Below are 6,000 nucleotides of genomic sequence, written 5' to 3' on the forward strand. Positions count from 1 at the left end.
TGCCACTGTGTAATTTCCTCATCAGCTCCTCACTACATCTACTGCTCTCAGTCATTTTGTTTCATTCTAGACGACTAGATTCTGATGCTGTTCCTGTTCCTCTTGTTATCTGTTCCTGCTGGTGTAAAACCTTATTTGAACTGCTTTCCCTTTATGGTCTGTAAGTCTGTCTGTTGATTTTTAAGCATTAAAGCTGTTTCCGTTTAATCTGTCTGTGGTGTTTGTGCCTGGTTCACCTGCTCCGCCCCACATAACACATGAGGTTTATTCCCAAACAGCCAAGCAACCATATTTTAATTCTTACCTTCCATCAGCAGGTTGTCCATCTTTAAACCTAATAGGATTATCCATAGACCAGTCACTCTTCATGGACACACAGCTGGGTTCAGGAGAGTCTGCTCTCTGCTGCTGCATCCTGATATAAATAAACATTTAACAAATCAAAGAGTTTAAAAATATGAATTTTGATCATCAAAACATCATCTGATGAAACATCTGTTCTGAAGAACAGTGATGGACAGTTAGAGATCCTCATCTTACCTCTGAGCTTTGGTCAGTACACGTTCTGTTCTGATGGTCCCTTCAATTCTGAAGTTTCTGTCCTCCGGGGAAAGTCTTAAACCACACAAATGATGTCAAAGGTTGAGCCATGGCCAAATATGGGCAGATCAAACTCATTTACAGCATATAGAAATTAGTCTACTGGTCTACAGATAAGAACAGTACCTAGACCCAACCTCTGACTACAGTTAAACACATATCTGACCTTTTTTCCCCAAAAGGAGCAGACTCACTGCCTCCTACTATCTCAGAGGGGAGACAGTGTCTCCCAGTCAAGATTTACTGTGGTCTCGCAATGACAGCAAAGCCTAGTTTGACCCAGTACATGCCAATGATTGACGTAAATGATGGAAAAAAATTCCCTCACTATATGGTTTTATTACCTGTAAATCACTAACCGTCCCACCTATGAAACAAGCGTTTTTTGTTGGACTATGGATTATTGTAACTGTGGATTTGTTAATATAATAACTGTCATAATGTTTATCATGTTCAAGATGACTGAATGAGGTGACCTTTGATACGGACACGACCAATTAAACGTATCAAACACTCTTCAAAAAAGTTTTACAAAAATAAAAGTCAATCACTTTAGCCTATTTATCTGAAATCTGGTACAATGAATGTCATCATACCCAAACCCTTTAAACCCAGTTTCAGTTGTTGGGCAGGATGGTTTACTACAGTAAAAACCGGTGTATAAGTCTCAGTCTACTTTGGGGGGTGTCATGCTGGGAAAAACACTTTTCTATTAAAGACTGGTTTATTTGAATGCACCAGTAGTTATTAATTTATAAACACATATGTTTATACTCCAAAACGTTCTCAATTTACTTTTATTTAACACACAATCAAACATATTACACCTGAAACCTCACAGCTACTAGTGTCTGAAATACTTCTGATCAACACACTGAATCATTTTTCTGTACAGCATACAGCATTAACGGGTCATCAAAAGTCTATTTTCATTAGCTGCCGAAACAGCTGGGAGTGTGCAGCGCGTGCCTGACACTGTTGTTTATAGGACGTTATAGTTCATAAGTGTGGACTCTTACATCATTATCTTTAAAGTTATAGTTATTGTTCTTAGTGTGGACGGCCTTTACAGACCTAAAATCATATCCAGATCCAAATTCTCTCTGTATTTTACTGGTGTATAAGACGTACCCCACTTTAAATAAAAAACATATTGCATTAAATATTGCGTCTCATACACCTTTTTTTTATGGTATTTGAAAATGACCCAAAAGATGATTCTATTCTTTATATTATATCGAGTATATACTGTATATTACATGTTCATACTCATATAACTCATTTTATAGTATTAGCAGTCAGTGAAAGTTTACATAGTGCTAGCATATTGGAACAATGTGCAGTACACTGTAATATTAATGATCGTTTTAAAGAAGACAAACATTATGAAAACGGTTGGCTACGTTACCTTTAGATGCTGAAAATCATCTGAATGAAGCCGATGAGTGAAGGTGAAATAAATCAGCAGCTTCCACCGGCCAGCGACATTTAAACAAGCAGAAGAAGAACAAACTTGTAACTCACAGCAGGACAGTCTCATCTCTTTGTATTCATCTTTAATCTGAAGTCTTCTTTAAGGAAATCTGATCACATAAAAACAGCTCTGAACTTTGGAACTGTTAAAGTCAAACTTTAACAGACCGTATGAATCTTCATCATCTGTCATGTGTCATCATAAACATGCTGTCCTCAGAAATGCTGCAAAAACCACACTGTCATCAGACACACTGCAGATAAACACACACTGTCCTCATTGGTCGATCTACGGTGTGACTGAAGACATCAAACATTAGATCATTAGAATCATTATCTGCTAATAGACTTAAATGTGTAAAAACATGATGAAAAAAAGATATTGATACTATATGTGCTCACTCACTCTGTTTTTTGTCTCTAAACTTGTATTGAACTATTGCAGCCACTAACAGCTTCTAGATGTTGCTCCAAGAAAACTTTATGTAGGTGAATATCAGAGTTTTTACATATACATTCAGCCCAGAAATGATAATTTCACAACTTCTACTGGAATGGATGGTTACATGGTAACCCAGGTTCTCTGTTATAACTCACTATATTTACTTTTTTTAACCTCTTCCACTAGAACCTCTAATTCCATGAGATCAGCTTTCTGTTTGTCCAAACTCTCCATTAAGAGACAAAACCCTCATTTAAATACTTCTGTCTGCACCTGTTGTTATTTACACAATTATTTTCAGTAGATCACCCGCGAAAACACAAGCTAACCAAACGTGCAGTTTAGTTCTCTTTATTTGGGATCTTAGTATATCAGCCCATTGTGTGGAGTATTATCCAGTTACTTTGTGTTTTAGGGGAACTGGTCTATGGACCCCTCTCTGGTTAGCTGCAACTGTCTTTGCCACAGGAACTTTTATGGCAGTGGGTATTGACGGCAGCGCACACTGCCATAAAAGTTCCTCATAAAATCTGGCCTCATCAGAGATGATGGGTGTGTTTTGGCCAACTCCGGCCTGGCTGCTGAGGTGCTGCAGGTGTCCTCACTTCTGGCGTTGGCGGCCGGCAGGTGTCTTCACCTCTGGCTGTCTCATGGTGCTTTCACACCAACAGCAGTTGGTGCACACTAAACAGTCCATTCAGCCCAAAAGCTCTTAGTTCGGTTCGTTTTCGTTGGTGTGAAAGCATAAAGAGAATAAACAACTTTTTTATTCTACTTCCTTCATTTTTAAAGCTTTTATAGCTTTTATGGCATGATAAGAAACTGTGAATAAATTAAGAGTTTAGTGAACTGTGTGAAGACCTTTAATTAAGGTTTTCAGTAGCTGGGACAATTTTGGATCCCATAGCCAAGTTTTCTGTCAAAAAATGCACAAAAGTTTCAACCAGTTATTCAGTAAATAAGCAAAAAAACATGTCAAAACTTTTCTTTGAATGTCAATCTCTCTGTTTATAATTTTTTGTAACCTTTCAGTTTGAATACAATCTTTATTTATGAGAATGTTTTCTGCTGTTTGTATGAAGAGGTTTTCATGAATTGTGATTGACACATCGGCTGCACCTTTGAACCCAAACCTAGTACGTCTATCTGGTCCTCTATTAGATGAGAAACACAGTACAGAAGATGTGTTGTTCAGCCTTTTTAAATGAAACCAGCTGTGAGTAAAACATCAGCACATCTGGCCTGTTTGATCATTTCTTCTTTTACAGAATGAACCAGGATTTCAAAAGCTTCTTGTTGCTGTGTAGCTGTCTCTTTCTTTCTTAATTTTTGTGACGACCCTTCGACTCCACCATGTGTTCCTGTACCTCTTTTTTTGATTTCATTTTTAGTTTTCTAATTAGTTTTTCAGGATCTCATTTGGAGTGGTTTGATTAGTTCACCACATCTGCAAATTCATCTGCGTCATTTGACTCGTGCAGCACACACAACACATATGTTGCACCCACAGTTCATGCCAAGTTGTTGGTGAATATATTCTGAAATAAATAAATAAATAAATAAAACAAAAGATGATTTGTGCTGTATTCCTCATACTGATATAAAACACTTGCATACAGAGAGCCTGGACTCCAGAGTTTTCACCAGATCTTTAAAATCAATAAAGGGTACGAGGCTTTGAAGATGAAGTTCAGTTTGTAGATTGTTCCAACCAACTAAATGCTTTTCTTTTGGGAGTTGAACTTCATTCAGTCCAGATAGGTTTTGGTTCACAGCATCGATGAGTGCAGCCACTTTCATTCTGATTTGATCAAATCTTTTCGACTAATCTCCGTTTGAATTAAATCCACAGCTTCGACGAACTGACTCCTCAACTGTGCCTCTCCATAGTCAGACACAGCAGCCCCCTTCCATCACTAATGTATGTATTGACAATGGCGCTTGATCCTGTGCTGTTATCTCCTGTTGGCCCAGACATGAGTGTTTCTACATCAGGTAGTGTATCAGGTACATAGTGTATCAGGTTCAGTCATCTTGAACCTGATAAACATTATGACAGCTATGCTACCAAGAAAAAACTCATTTTCACACATACAACAAAGCCAACAACAACCACCAATAGTCACAACCCTCACAACCCCAAACAGTGTGTTGTAACAGTCCAAGTAGTCAAAATCATAAAAAAATAACAGCTTTAATCCACAGAGCTACATTATGCATATTCCCGCAAACAATGAAACAAAACACAAGACAAACATAAAAATAAATGAACTATTAAAAGTACAGTGGTGCTTTGGTGACTCACCTGAAATAAATACAACTAACAGTGATTTCCCCTGCATTATTCACTATTTTACTGTAACTGTTGACTGAATAACGCAGCGCAAACCTCAGCTTATGTATGCACAGCTGCTCAAATCTGCAATGTGCCAGAATTACATGGAGGGATAAATATATATAAATAATATTATAAGTGAGTGGACCAATATATATAAATACTTTAAATGACACACATGGGCTACATGAGCTGTTTTTCGTTTTTCATTCTCCAATTCAAGCTAAATATACAGTCTTTCTTCATCACAGTCTTCACTAATGTTACTTTTTTATTTATTTACTATGAGCTAAAATGAATTGACCTAAACCACTTCTAACTGCTGGACTATAGTCAGAAACACTAGGATACCCAGATTAGAGCAGTAAACACTTCAGTACAGGTTCCATAGTGTAATGGTCATCACGTCTGCTTTACACGCAGAAGGTCCTGGGTTCAATCCCCAGTGGAACCAGACTCCTTATTTCCAAATATTGTGGTAAATGATGTTATTTCTGTTCCATTAACTAATCAAGCTCACAGTCAGAAACACAGAAAACCTTTCCTCAGTGTCAGCATTAGTTCATCCTAATCAAGGCTTTCCTCTTAATAACTGAAAAACTACTTAATCACATGTTTAACTAACCAAAACTAAACTGTATCTTCTTCCTGTCCTGGATGAAGCCCCCTCCATGGTTCCTGAAGTCAAACCAAAATAGAGAGAACGTTAAAAAGGGTTTTGGGAAGGAGAGAGGATCAGATAAGGGAGGTATGAGGCGTTGTCTTTGTTCCTGAACTCAGTTATAAAACTTAATTTAAAGATACAAACAGTTATAGCTTTGAAACTCAACGCAAAAGGGTTTCAAAACTGTCTGAAACAACTCTTGGTTTTATGTTTCACGTCATTTAGATTGACACATTTTGCCAGAAGACTGTAAATCTACAGGTGTGCAATCCAAATATAATGATGACGTAGCTGAGAAGATGAATTTAGGTGAGTTTTCGTGCACTGAAACATTTTACAGCTGTTCTTCTTCCGCCACAAGATCTCCCCTATTTCATGACTCTCTGATGGGATTCTGCTACATCAAACCAGGTGGGGAGTTCTGGTCCTCTGAAATGAGGCCAACGCGGAAGTAACTTAAAACTGCATTCTATCAAAAGGCCACCA

General features: G+C 37.7%; 1 non-coding gene across 1 annotated transcript; it reads left to right on the forward strand.

Annotated features, from left to right (window-relative positions):
- The first annotated feature begins 5,231 nt into the window (after positions 1-5,231).
- On the forward strand, positions 5,232-5,304 carry trnav-uac (transfer RNA valine (anticodon UAC)). The gene has a single exon. It is a non-coding gene; the product is annotated as a tRNA-Val (tRNA).
- Positions 5,305-6,000: the final 696 nt, after the last annotated feature.

Source organism: Scomber scombrus, chromosome 1 (assembly GCF_963691925.1).
Source record: "Scomber scombrus chromosome 1, fScoSco1.1, whole genome shotgun sequence".
Lineage (NCBI taxonomy): Eukaryota > Metazoa > Chordata > Actinopteri > Scombriformes > Scombridae > Scomber > Scomber scombrus.